Below are 14,597 nucleotides of genomic sequence, written 5' to 3'. Positions count from 1 at the left end.
TGAAGTAGATTTTGTGGAATCATAACACCCCCCACAGGGGTCATCAGCAAGATGGCAATCTCTGGATGCATCTGACAGCCATCTGCTACTTGAGCTAACAGTGTCACTGACAGCAGTAGCAGGGAGTTATTTTTTATACTGTCTGTCAGCAGAAAGGAAGAAAGAGTGTGCATCCTGTGGATTCCCTAACCTCTTGCCAGGAGTGGAGAAATTTTCCCATCCCATATAAGCCCCTGGGAAGAAAGTCTTGGCTTGTTGACTGGATCCTCAAAGACTGAACCTTTCTGTCCTTGTCTGATTACTCCTCCTTTCCCTGTTTCAGCCTTCCATCTCATCCTCCTCCCTGCCACTCTATTTTGCCCCAGCATTGTTTCCTGAATCCTTTATCTCATTTCTCTTTATCATTTGTCACTACCTCAGTGCTCTCTCCAGTTTCCTGGTTCACTTTTGGTTCAGCTCTCCCAAGTTTGCTGTCTTCTGAGCCTAGTCTCCTCCAGTGTTAGGTCAGATCAGCTGATATCCCTCCCAAACCTACAAGTTTCCTGTTACCTCCTAATTACTCCTGATGTCAGGTTCTTACCCCAGGTAGTACCACACTTGCCCCTCTGCTTTCCATTTTCATTTAATTTCCTCCAGCTCCAGTATCAGTTTCTCTCAGCCCATCCTGCATAACAGGGTCCATTCTAAGTCTTGGACCACAGGGCATTTTCCTGAGCAGGACCTTCCCTGCAAGCCGAGTTGTTATCCTGCCTGTATTTAAGTTCAGTAGGTTTTATCTTCAGATCTGATAAACTTTACCTCTGTTCTTCTATGTATTCTTTCCTAAAAGCAGTTCTCACAGAAGATGCCTTCATAGCTATTTGAGTGAGAAGGCAGCATAGTCGAGGCCTGTCTTAGATTCTGTCTCAAATTTTGTAGTTAAACCAGCTTGGTCATATTAAAAGGAGACAGAAAGGGGACAGCATGTCTTCCAGCTTCTTCCCTTCAGTGCTAGGTGTCACAGTAAGTCCAGAGGGGATGATCAGAACATCTTGTTTAACTTTTACGTGCTGCCAGCCCTTATATTTCACTCCCTTCACATATATTGGATCTGATAAATTGAAGTTTGACACTAAGATGATCATAGTTCCTTAAACGAGGGTTGGAAAGCCTGAGGGAAAACACACAGACTTGTATGAGAAACAGTGTGAATCACTGACTTTGTCAATATGGTGGTGTTTTTCTGGGAGCTGACATGATGGCAGTCGTGAATAGATTAAACAGGTGATGTCATAGCACGTATATAATGCTGTTACATTTCTTGTCGCAGGGCTTTTTTCCCACTATTTTCTTCTATTTTCTTCCAGATCATCAAAATGTGAAACATGAAAATTCTGCTAATACTTTAATTAGTCATGCAGTCTTCTTTTTTTTTTGTACAAGCAGAAGTCAGGAGTAAACTTTATCCTCATTAAGCTGAATTTTACTTGATCTTCTCCTAAGTAGAGTGCCATTTAAATACTTCATTATAAACATACAGAAAGCAAATAAAATGCATGAAAGTAAGGGATTGTAATTTGTTTAAACTTAAATTACTAATTTTTTTGTCAACTTATCTCAATAGTGAGAATATCAGTATTTTACTCTGAAAAGCCTTATGATATTTAGACATTGATGAGTGAGTCAGTTAATTTAAAGAGGTCTGATTTATATGGTTTTATGGATCATGCCCAGACTATATAACTGATTTCCAGAATGTATGTTCTCTTAAAGCTTTATGATGTTTAATTTAGAAACAATTTCATGAGTGCTGAGTGCATTAGTACACACCATTATCAGTTCAGGATCTGGGGTGTTCAAGTATTTTTGTCTTTGAAACACCCTTACGTTTATGAACTCTTTCAGAAACTTTCATTTTGAAAAATCCTTTTCTGAAACAACTTTCAAAATGAAGAAAAACACAGAAGATTGCTGGCTTTGTAAGAACAAAAAAAAAAAAAAAAGCATCCAAATTTTAAATAGTCCCAGCACTTTTAAATAGTCCCAGCACTTTATGTGGATAGACGAAGGTGATGACTGTGTTTGAGTTAGTATCACTATTCCTCTTTTGAAAGAGCCCCTGGAGCCCCCATTTGTGATCAGCTCCCCACTGAGTATTGAATATCCACATAACAGCCCCTGGTCTGCAGAAGGTCAGACAAGAAGGTGTTCTAGTCCTGCCTGGCCTCAGTCTATGAATAATAGAAGATACTTGCTGCCCAGTGCTTGCAATGAAAAGAGATCTGGCACATGGTGAGGAAACATGGAGGTGCTCTGAATTCCCACTTTATAGCTGGATAATGGACATGGATAGGTGACTTGCCCAGTGTCACAGAGGAAGTTGAGTTAGTACCAAGATTTACACTGAGCTTGGCCATAAGCCTGGCCTTTCTCTTGCAGTGTCTCATAGTTAACAGTCTGATCAGTGCAGAGGCTGGATATGAGTGCCAGCTCCTCTTTAGTTCCCTTTTTGAAAGTCATGCTGCTATGAAGCAATCTTTGTTGTCTCACCTGTAAAGGATGTACCAAGACTCAGCCTTTGGACATGTAAATGTGCTGGGGCAGGACTTTACAATTAACCTCTATGCCATTAATGAGGGCAGGAAACAGCCCCATGCTAAGCAGCTATATTCATAAGTGCACTTAGCAAACCAAATAAGCTAACTTTAGCAGTGATGGTTTCAAGTGTAAATGCTCATCAGGGACTCAGTGTTGACAGAGGTGCCTGCCCTTTGGACTGCCTCTGTCCAAATTTTAAATCCTTGCAGCATCTCCAAGGATTCTCACTATACATGAAGCTGGAGTTTCTCTGCCCATCCCAGCTCCTATGCTCTGCCTTCTGTTGTTGTTAGGGTGGACTTTGCAAAATACATGAGAGAGGGAAGAAAATGCTGCTTCAGCTGCTCAGTGGTTGTGATATTTGCCCAGGAAGCTGGGGTTTGGTCTAGCTAAATGTGTCCTGTGTCCCAGAAGAAAGCTCTCACTCTCTGCACTGGGGCTGTGCTCACTTCTCTTTATTTGCCACGAAATGCAGTGGGGTTTCCTGTGTATTATGCTGGGCTGTTTTTTGAATCTTCAGTCAGAGAATTTACATATCTCCGCACTTTAGCTTTAGGAACACAGCAACACTTCACAGGGAGCACCATGTAACCCAGTACTTGGAGCTTGTGCAGAGAATTTCCCATGCCCTGGGTTCCAAAATGTTAACTGGAAACAATACACCTTACTCTGGGGAAGGCAGAAAAGAGGAATGTTTATTATTCTCCCACACATATGCAAATCTGGAAAAATCATCTGGAGAAATGAGTGCTGTTAAAATAACTATACTAACACAAAATGGTTTTAGGTATTTCATGTTCTGCTCCTGTTGCAGAGGAAGAGAGTTGCTGCTTTTTCCTCATTTCAAACCCAAATCTTATGTGATGTAAATCTAAGGCTTTACAGCAAAGATTTCTGATGTAGTGAGAAGTGAAAATTATGGTGAATTTTCCCAATATTTCCTAATTTGCTTTTTCTGGATCTAACTGCATTTATTATTGCCTGAGTTGTGTGCAGACTCTACAACTGTTTTTCCTCCTGTGTGGCTATGATCTTTTTAATGTTTATTTCTGAAGTCCCTGAGAATACTGCAAAAGGGACAAAAGTTGAGATGCAGTTACAAGGGGCTGTTTAAGGCTAAAGTTTGTTGTCTAAACTCTGCATGTCCCGACCACAGAAATAACCAGGGTAAAAACTTCTTTCAGAGTTTCTCTCAAAATTTATTTTCTCCCACATTTAAACCATGGAAAAATCTCTTTGTGTCACAGTAGCAATGGGGTCACAGTCACGAACTCGAATGACCAAATGCCCTAATTTTTGTGTTTGGGTGAAATGTAACTTTGGATTCTTTTTGTAGAATTTTTGGGTTTGTTTGTTTTTGTCTGGGTTGCTCTCAGCCAAAATGCAGGAGATTGACAAAACTGAAACAAAATCAAACCTTTTTGTTTGAGAAAAATTTGAAGACCTGTTTTGCAAAAACCGCAATGGCTTTATTTTCTCTGCCTTTTCACTCAAACAGACCCTGGTCTTAATGGATGACATTGTTTGGAATTTCTTACTTGTGAAAAAAATTCTGAGATTTTCGTATAATCAGAGGTGAATAAGCATTGCACGGAGTTACTTGTCCTTTGATTCCAGGTGGGTTTTCCTGTTTGCTTCAGTGGAAGGATTGAGGTTGCTTTATGTTGTTTTCATGGGGGTTTGTACCTCTAACTGATTGCAAGCTACGTTAGGTATGCAGACAAAAACGAGTAGTTTGAAAAAGACAAAGATATGGCTGGGTTATGTAGAGGCTTGTGCTTTACAGGTCTGATATGTTAACTTCTGCTTAAAAAGTCAATCATTGCAATCATTGCACAAATGAGTCAATCATTGCGAAGCTGGCAATAGTTTGGGAGCAGCAATTTAAGATTCACATACTATTGTTCCTCATTCCTCTGGAGTGCCTTTGGGAAAATAGCAAGCATTCAAGTGACTTGTGTAGTTTTAGCTGGACTTAGTCTGTTCATAGATTATCCATGTGCTTGGATGTCAAAGAAATGTCGCTGGGAAATTAGCATTCAATAAGACATTTTAAAAAACAAAAAAACCCCTTCTTTATCTATATAATGCTTAACTTATTTTGACTGCATGGTTTTGTTTTTAAAAACTTGGGTGTAATTCAGCACCAGACAGTTTGAGGGGTATTAATAGTTCTTAAAGTTGTGTGATAAGATTTTCAAGATTGCCTAGTTCTTAAAATGTTTTAGAAGAAAAAGGTACAGAAACATTATTGAGGATGTATTCCATTTCCAGGAGAGGAAAAAAAGAGGGAATCTATTATTTAAGAAAGAAATACAGCCAGTGTGATAAAAGTGCCTTCCCACGTCCTGTGGCCAGGTGCTACGTGCATATAAATGTTTCACGTTAAGCTTTAAGATCAAGGAAGAGTCTGTGGGGAACCTTGTTTCCTGGAGATCTGCTTGCTGGAGTAGCTCCCAAGTACTGACTTCCCATTTTTTATTTGGTTATTAAGGATGAAAGGCTACATCATTTTCTGGAACAGCGTTCCTTGCATGCCATTATCTTTGTCCACAGCTATGAAACATGCATTTCTATAGGTTCATGTGGATGCTTAGCCTCACTCAGCTTAGCCACCGTGACTCCTGCTTTATGTAAGTTTAATTCAAAAGATCACCTTTATGTCGTCCTGTAGACTGAACAAAAGATAGATGGTTTCATTAGTTGAGGAACTGCCTTTTTTACATACAGCTGAGTATAATGGGTCTCCAGCCTATGTAATGCAGGGCACTCTCTGTTCCTACTGAAAACGAAACTTTGAAAATCTAATTTTCTTCCATGATTCACTCTGGGCAATGTGTGTGTATGTGCAGCCTTACATGTGTAAGTCATCAGTATGAAGTTTTGCACCCTACCAAATATATATACAACTAGGAGGAAAAATGTGATTGAAATCCATTCATACTCAGTTTGCATCAGCAAATCATCCCTAGGGTTAGAAATTCCAGCACTTAACTCTACATCACAGCTACCCTGCATAAATATCCCTTCCACGAAATCAAGGCTTTTTAAGGAATAAGACTGGTATAATTAACAGATGTTTAACAAGCTTAGTAAGTAAATTTATTTTGCCTTGGAAAAAATCCTGGTTTAACGTCCGTATTTTTTTATTTAGCTAATTCTTATTTTTCTAGTAAATGCTATAAACATGAATGTTTCCGAAGTTAAAACAAGGCATTTGCATTAACTCTTTAAAAAATCATCTTTAGAAAAAACTATAATAAAACTTTTAAGCTAAGAAATGACTGCAAAATATTATTACACATATAAATGACAGAAGTTATGCTCAATCAAATGTACCATGCTGCGGTAGGATGGTAAATGATAATCATCCTTACACAGAGGTAACAAGGAAAGCGCAACAGATGCAGAAGTTTAGAATAAAACAAAACCCTTCAAAATGAGCAAAACCTGTTCATTTATCAAGACTAAAGGGAGCAAGAGTAAGTACAGGTTGTTTGGGTTTTTTTAAGGATGAAGGATCCAGCCTATAGATGTTTCTTCTGCTCTGACCTATGTGCTTCTGTCTTCTTCTGTGCTTTTTAATGTATTTGAAGGTACTGAAAACAGGTGTCAGAGAGTTGCTTGGGGAAAAGCTAATAATGGCAGCCTACTGTCTGGAGAGTTTATGCTTGTGCATTTCCTCTAACATGACACTCATATCAAATATAAACTTAACAAGGACTGATCTATATTCTGTACTCTTCACATGTTGTTACTGAATCTATTTCCTGATGGCTCTAGGGAAGAGTAATTGTGTTGCACAAAACCAGGCACGTGGCTGGTATTGTATAGAAAAGGGAAATGTATTGTTGCCTAAACCCAAGTTCTGTTTGTGAGACCATGAAGTCTATATATGTATTTTATATATATATAATATATATTATATATTATATTTTTACATGTATATTTTTACACAGATATTTATATAATAAATAAATAGTTATATAAATATATATATAAATAAATAGACATATATATGTGTAAGTCTGAGTGCATCTATATATCTAAATCTCATACTTCTTAACCTTTCTGACACAGACATACAAGTGCTGCTAACTTTGAGTTTAGTTTAGAGGATAAACACAGATAAAAGCAGAGTGAGCAGGGAGCTGCTATCCTTGGCAGAGGAAGGAGACAGATACTGTGCCTGATCCATTGCCAGCAGCTCTTCGTTGCAATAGGCACTTCAGTTTGAGTACTGGTTTTTGAAGAGTTCAGTTGGTGAGAGTTTCTGGAAACAGTCTAGGAGTAAGAGCTCAAAGAATCACCACCTTTTCTCATAAATTTCTCAGACTTGGTAGGGGATATACCTCATTTGATATGAAAAAAATGAGCACCGTTGCACTGATGTTCCTAATTTGGCAATGCATTTGAGTGCTTTGCTACCTCTAAGGATGTGTTTGAATACTGCACTGAGAAAGACATGTAAGCTTGTGAGTATCTTCATTGAGAAGAATGATGCATCCTAAGGGTTGTGTTATCAAAGGAGCTTGAACTGAAGTCTCCAGTATCCTCTGCTTTAATATATATCTGTATAAGGCAGGTCAGTATCAGTAAAGGTAGCAGGAATAAATGTTTTCCTAAGTTTCCTGTAAAGCACTGGAGGTACAGTTTCTGAGCATTATAACTGAAAGCACCTCTTTTGCTGGGGCCCAGTGGTCCATGTTCTGCTTTGCTCTCTGCCTCAGACACTTTATTTTGGTGCAGTAAGAATTTTGTTTCTTTAAACACTTGTTACATGTTTCATGGCCTGATGTGAACTGAATGTTTGGTGGGCAATTCTGATCTAGGCTTCCATAACATGGCTGGCTGTGACTGCAGGGTGGCTGAACTGGGGAACAACGTGAAGGCCCATGTCCTTTTTCACACCTTTATATTTTTACTTCTCTCCACATGCATTCTCATTCTAATTTCCTAGGTTTCATCTGGTTTGTTTTTGTTTAGGGTCTTTTGGGTTTTTGATGGGTTGGGATTTTTTTTTGAGAAGATTTTCCATTCACTGTGGGTATTTAACATTTTTCTTTTTTCCCAGACTTATGTTAAATTTAACATATGTGCTAAAGGGAAAGTAAATATTTTTATTTGTAGTATTTCCTTGTTATTACTGAACTCCTTCCCTCTTTTTATTGTTTCCATCCTTTGCTTTTGATTCTGTCTTCTTGTCTGTCTCATGTTCTGTCATCTAATCTTTATTTTCCTTCTCTTCTTCTCCTCTTTCTTAATTTATCTTCATTCCCACAGTAGGGTAGTGATTTTTTTTTTTTTTAATTATTCCTCCAAAATAGGGAATAGTTCTATATCTATTTTTTTTAATTAATACAAGTCTGAAAAGTAATTTTGTTTCTTTTATTTTTCAGGCTCAGCTAATCCTTCTCAGATTTCAGATTAAAGAGGGACAATGTGGAGTCTTGTACTTCTGTGAAAGGATGTACAGATTGCTGGCCTTTGCCCACTATGAGAAACAAGGACTCAAAAAATAAAAAAGTGAAGAAAAATCCAAAGAGAAGGATTCTAGAGGAGCCACTTGAGAGCTGAAAACCACCTTTCCCTGATGTGAAAGACAAATAATTTACGTTGCTTCTAGCAGGTCACTAGTGCTCTAAGGTAAGCCCTGTTTATTGATAATATTTGTTTGTTGTTAATTTGGCAAGGGTTTGGTCTCTTTATAACTATGAATTTCAAAGGTGTATGTACTGAAAAGGAAAGGGAAGTTTTAAGAGTAGTATTCCTGCCTGGAAAGTGTGCCTTGACACACCCAGAGCTTGGATTCAGCGTGATGCCCTCGTGCTTTCCCTGCAAATGGAAGTGCCTGGTCATTAACAGAGTGAGTCACAGTAATGTGTTATGATCTGATCTGGCATTTATAACGAAATAGAGTGTCTAGCCTCAGATACCTCTCCTTCAGGTCATTTGTCCTAGTGATAAAGAGAGTGCTTGCTCCCCAGAGGAAGCAAAGCTGCCCATTATGTCAGCTCACACCCTGGAAAATGCTGCTGATTTCGGTGCCTCTGTTTGAGATGTGCTCTCTAAACGGGGTCAGTGTTATAACTGGGAGGGGGGAGCAGCTTCAGCTGTGAGTGAGTGCTCAGAGAAATGGTATAACTGACTCTGTCAGAGATGAATAAAAAATGTAGACAAGCTGGCTTGTTTTATATTCACTTTTTAAAAAAATACATATATAATGATTTGTTTTTTGGATCATTGATTTATATGTCAGACAGATGAAAAGCAAAATTTCTATGATGCCTTTATCATTATTCTGACAAGGACTGCTTTTAAGTTAAAGAGTGATAAAGAATGCCAACTTTTGACATTACTAGAACAGCCCTATCAGCTTTAATTTTCTTTTGTTTTCTTCTTGTCAAAGAAAGGCCATTAGAGATAAATTATGATCTCAAACTGGTTAATCTAATGACGTGCATTTTTTTTCCATAAATTACCCGAGCCACCTTATAAAGCATTATATAATCTCAAAGAGGGGCAAGCTACAGAAAGTAGAAATTGCAAATATCTACTGTCATTGGTCTTTAGGACAGGGGTTCTGAAGCTCTGTGTGAGCTGTCCACAGCTGAGGCTTTGTGTCCCATTGCACAGATGAATGTGTGGAGCCATTTGTTCTGTTTGCCTGTAGTTCTCTGTGCACAGTGCTCCTGGCATGCCAGGGACCGCTAGAGTGTGCTCAATTATAACTGTGATCAGGAGCACACACAGCGCTGCACGGGGAGTGTTCAGGGTTGCTCAAAGTTTATTTTTTCCACTAAATTAGGGAGCTAGTGCTCTTGTCATTATAGATCAAAGTTAATTGACCTCATGCCATTAGCATCAGTGTAGTTTAAGCACAGAGTTTATACATAAAGCTGGAGAGTTTCATTTTGACCGGTCTGTGTGTCTGCACTGGTTTCACATTGCAGGTGAGGAGTAGCCATGCAGACTATGAAGATTTCGTGCAAAAGTTTGTTTCTTTGCATTACACTTGGGCTTTATTTTCTGCTGTTCCAAAGCTGTATTTTCTCCCTTGTTAAACATTTTTCTTTATTTTTCTTCTTTCTACCAATTTACCAGTTTGATGAGTGTTCAGCCATGGTGTTTTCTATAAAACATAATTGACAGCTAATAATAATTTGCACCTCTTTAGTCAGGCATAATCTGTGTTTTCAAAGCGTTTATAAACATTAGCATTACCCAGTAAAGAAGGCAAATATTATTCATGTGTTTTGACAAGGAAACCAAGCTAGAAAACAAAATCAGACAGTTTCCTTGAGACCACAAGACTGTGCTAAAGCCAAGACAACAACATGTATCTTTTGACATCTATTCCTATGCTCAACCAGAAAATGCTTGGGTTTTTCCAAATATGTGTATGATTAGCATTATGATTAAAGGGTTATGATTAACATTCTCTTGGGAATAGATAATATGACTTCTTTATACCTACACTAGAGGCTTTCAAGTGTAATATATCATCCTGAGCATGTTATAATAGAACTGACGCAAAAAATCCCTTCCTGCAGCTCAGCTGGATGCTAGCACAGATATATAAGGCAGTATGTGAAGTGTGAGAGAGAAACAAAGAATTGGCCAGAGAAGATACTGGTAAAATCAGAAGAAAATATAGAAAATGACAGAAAAAAAATAAGGGGAAAAAAAAAGTGAAGACAGACGAGTTAGGTTGGATTTATTTATATCCACAACTAAATTATATATTGTAGATACTGTATGCAGCATGTAATAATTAGACTTTATTTAGTAAAATAAGGACACAGCACCTAGAATCACCCAAGTTTGAAACAGAAATAAAAATCATGTTTCCTATCACAGAATGTAGACTCTGCTGTCAGTCTACCCTGTTCCTATGCATAATGGTAAGAGAATGGAAATATTCTGAATGTTTCACTGTTGTGATGTGATATATCAGTATGTGTCATAGCTTATCATATAGTATGTATCTCATAAGAATTGAAATATTTGGAGAGAAAATTAATTGAGCAGTGAGTAGTAGCATACCTGTAAAAGGACAGAGCCCCAAAATAACAATCCAGAGTTATTATAAATATAATCACCCTATATTTTAGCTTGTAGTTTGTGTTTGCAGTATCCTCTTTCAAGACTTTGGTATCACAGAATAACTTCTAGTGTTTAGTCACTTTCTGCACCAGTGATTCTATCTGATGGGGATTCAATTGATTTTTCACATCTCAGTGTAAGAAGGCCCAGACTGTGCCCTATTGCCTGTGAGTGTTTGGTGGCACCAGCAGTAAGGGATGTCAGGAAAAATGCTTTTAGGACAAGAGCAATGAAGATGGAAATACCGCAGAGAGCTTTAAGGCTTTGTGGAACTGCAGACATTTTTTATCTGAGCAGTTCAAAATGTGGATTTTATACACCAAGAGGCTTTGCCCTGTAAAATCTTGACTTATTACTTAAGAGAAAGAGAGTTACTGTTGCTTAGTTTGAAGCAGCATTCATTTACATTTACAGATTCATTTAATACTCAACTCTTTGAGCATGAAATTAATTCATATTATTTTCTTAATCCTATTCAAAGATACTCCTGGGAAGTGTATCTCTCCTGGGAAGAGCAGAAGGTTAGGGACAGATGTGGGAGAAAAGCAGTTGATGCTATGTTGGCTGAGATTTTATTTTCTGAATGTATTGTCCTACCAGACAGTATATTTGTATGAGCTGCATTTAGTTGCTCTCAGGGCACTTAAAACTTCTAAAAAAACTGAGAAGAATAATATATTCTTCCTGTGTCCTTTCTGCTCTCCTTTGCACCTCTGTGATCTCAGTTTCCTAAGTGAAATGCTAACAGACAGAGGCCAGTGGGACTTTAGTGGTGTTTAGTCTGTTAGTGCAATGAAAAATGGGACTACCAGGAATAGGCATGTTGAGAAATATCCAAGGTTTGGAACTGGATAATATCCATTTTGTGGGGATTAAGGGCAGGAAGAACTAGTGGAATTTTTGGGATCATGGAAGACTTTAACTTATCCAAAGACCAAAAAATGTCCATTGAAAAACCTGACATTTAAATACTGTAACTTCTTTTCCCAAATGGATTTTCCAATAAAGTCAGGTCTTGGATATTCTTCAAAGTATATTTTTTTACCAAGTGATCAGTGAACTAGCAAAAAATAATGGTGTGTTATGCATATATTTACTGAACAGCAAGACCTAAAGGGTCTAGACATAAAAACCACACTTAGAGCAGATTCAGTTTTGTCCAGATCTCTCTCTGAGAAATGTAAAAGATAAATCCACACTTCTGGGGCCTTGGAAAGGCAAACTGAAAAGCTAAGTCTATTTAGTGAGTGCTGGGAAGCTTACATATTTGAATGGGGAGGAGTCATATAATAACTGAATCAAAAAAAGTTTTTGGACCAAGGAGGATGGTACTAGTAGGAAGAGTATAGATCTTCCTGGAATGAGAGTCATCTTAAACTGTGTGTTAAAAGTAAGAAGAGAATCCATAAGGAATGCAAAAGGGGATTGATCAGGAGCAAGAATTATGCCCTGGAGGTTAAAATATACAGAACTGAAACAAGAATGACCAAAAGCTGTGTTAAACCAGACTTTCCTATTCATTTCAGCTCCCTTCAGACCTCTTCAGCTTTGCAAACAAAAATTGAATGAGGAGGGAAAATTCTCATCCTGTGTCTTTTCCGAGGAGCATGCTCAGACTAAAAAGAGAGTGTTGGTGGCTTTAAACAACACCTCATACACCTGAGAGCACATTCCTTTTTATTGAGAAGTGCCAAAAGAGGGGCTATTATCTCAATGCTCAATGTATTATTTGCTAGTAGAATATCCATAAACAAAGCTTAACATCAGCCCTCTGGGTTACCATTCAGAGTGTTAGGCTATACAGGACTTGCATGTGTCATTGCTGTTTCAGGGAGAGAAGTTTGAGACTGAAATGCTGTTTTATGTGTGTGCCAGGTGACACACTTGAAGGGGCTGATATTCTTCATATCCATAGGGGCTTCCTCAGTGTGCATCTGTGGGTATGGGCAGAATTAATTGTTATTGCAATTACTCTAAGATGCTAATAAAAGCTTTGCCATGGAAAATATCGATTTAAAATTTTAATCTTTGTTTTATCTTAAATGAGCATATTGTAAATTCTAATTGAGGGAAAACAGATCAATAGACAGAAAGCTTTGATAAACCATGAGAAAAAAGAGAAGTTACCACTATTTATATTATACATTATTTTTATAACATCGTGCAACAATGTCTTCGTCTTGCTCTTGCACACTCTGCTGGGTGTATACCTCAAATTTACAGCATGATTGTAAGTATTTCTAAGGAAGGATCAGCACTTCAGCAGCTCCCTGAATTCTGTGATAAAAGCACAGTTTCTTCTGCCTTGATTCTTGACTGTAATGGGCTTTTGCTGCATGTCGGAAAGAATAGTGGATTAAAGTGAACTAGAACTATAAAATATGCCTTGCAAACAGCATTACATCAGCAATGCTGCTCATAATGTTAAAGTACAGAATTAGGGGGTTGTTTTTCTTTGTTTTGTTTGGATGTTTGGGGGTTATTTTTTACAAAATGGATGAGCTTCTGAAAGGATCCTGTGAATATCATAGATATTCCAGCACATCTGCCCTTCCTGAGCTCCTGTTTCTCTGAGATTCATATAAAATTTGACTGGCTTTTTTTCCCCTTTATTTTCTGCCCTTAAATATTGTAAATCAAACACTCAACACATTCAAAACATATCAGTCCTTTGAATCTTCCTGGAAGACTCCCTACTGTGCTCTCTGAATTTTTAAGCTTTTCATCCTCTCATATGACAAGTGTGTTTTCTTCCAATGGACATGTGCACTGCACAGTCTGTCGGATTTTCCCCAGCGCTGTCGCTCACAACGAACTTCAGCTTTGCTCATATCAACTTCTTTGTGAACACTGGAAGTGTTCTGGTCTTTCTCAATGAATCCTGGAACCATAATTTCTGCACTGGAATAATAAATGCAGATTTACTGTAGCGCCTTGGTTATTCTTTGCTCACATGCAGCTTTGCTTGCAGGCTGGAGTCACCAAGGCAGTCTGGTTTTTGTTTCAGCCTAGCTCTGTGAGCTTCCTCTAGTGATCCAGCCACGTCAAACACTTCCTTCGGAGGGGGGAGAGCTGGAATTTCCCAGGTGCCTCACAAAACGTTTAATGAAGTGTGTAGCACAACCATTTCATTACAACACATTGTGTACTTTTGCCTTTAATAACTGCATTTCTCATCTAAGATGTCTCTATAGATTTCAAAAATGAATTACAGTGGTATTATTTTTCTCAGAATATATGTTTCCATGACAAGAATAGCACTTTCCTAAAGTATTGTATTTATTCGCAACCTGTTACCCTCTGACACTACTGTCATTTTCATCAGCTTGATAAAGTGAGTATCATTTAAAATCTCTTTAAAAATTATTAAACTGATCTTAGTGGTTTCCTTTTTTTTCTTTAATTTCTTTTTTTTTTTTTTTTTTTGTTCTGATTGGATGGCAGTCAAAAAGTCGGATTAGCTTGAGGGTGAAATAATTTCCTGTGGTGGTACAGAGGAATCGCACTGTCCTGATGAAGAACAGGCTGAATTAACAGGTGTTGTCCATCTCCAAGCCAAAGTTATAAAGCTCTGTGCTGCTCTACTGCTTCAGCTTCGGGAAAAGCTGCTGGTTTTTTTTTTTCTTTGCTCCTTCATTGCTTTTGCACATTCCTTTCATCTACTGCATTTTTCTGGCAACTGCAGATGTGAAGTTATGGATCAAGGCTTTATATAGATGGGGAAGAAAAACCTTGTTAATTAATTAACTTTGCCCCATCCAGCCTGGTCTTGAACACTTTCAGGGATGGAACAGCCAGAGCTTCTCTGGGCAGCCTGTTCCAGTGCCTCACCACCCCCACAGTATAGAATTTCTTCCTAATATCTAATATAAACCTACTCCCTTTCAGTAAAGCCATTCCCCCTTGTCCTGCCA

At 38.1% G+C, this 14,597-nt stretch overlaps 1 protein-coding gene across 1 annotated transcript in view; it reads left to right on the top strand.

Moving 5' to 3' along the window:
* The window catches only part of TTC29 (tetratricopeptide repeat domain 29), a 228,690-nt gene that overhangs the window by 40,293 nt on the left and 173,800 nt on the right, over positions 1-14,597 (top strand). The window contains exon 2 of the mRNA XM_085058202.1: positions 7,977-8,223. The gene's annotated coding sequence lies outside the window, so the exon portion shown is untranslated. The remainder of the gene's footprint in view (positions 1-7,976; positions 8,224-14,597) is intronic.

Source organism: Lichenostomus cassidix, chromosome 4, assembly GCF_008360975.1.
Source record: "Lichenostomus cassidix isolate B80296 chromosome 4, HeHo_3.0, whole genome shotgun sequence".
Taxonomy (NCBI): Eukaryota; Metazoa; Chordata; class Aves; order Passeriformes; family Meliphagidae; genus Lichenostomus; species Lichenostomus cassidix.
Note: the sequence above shows the minus strand (reverse complement) of the source record. Positions and strands in the feature narration are given on the sequence as shown.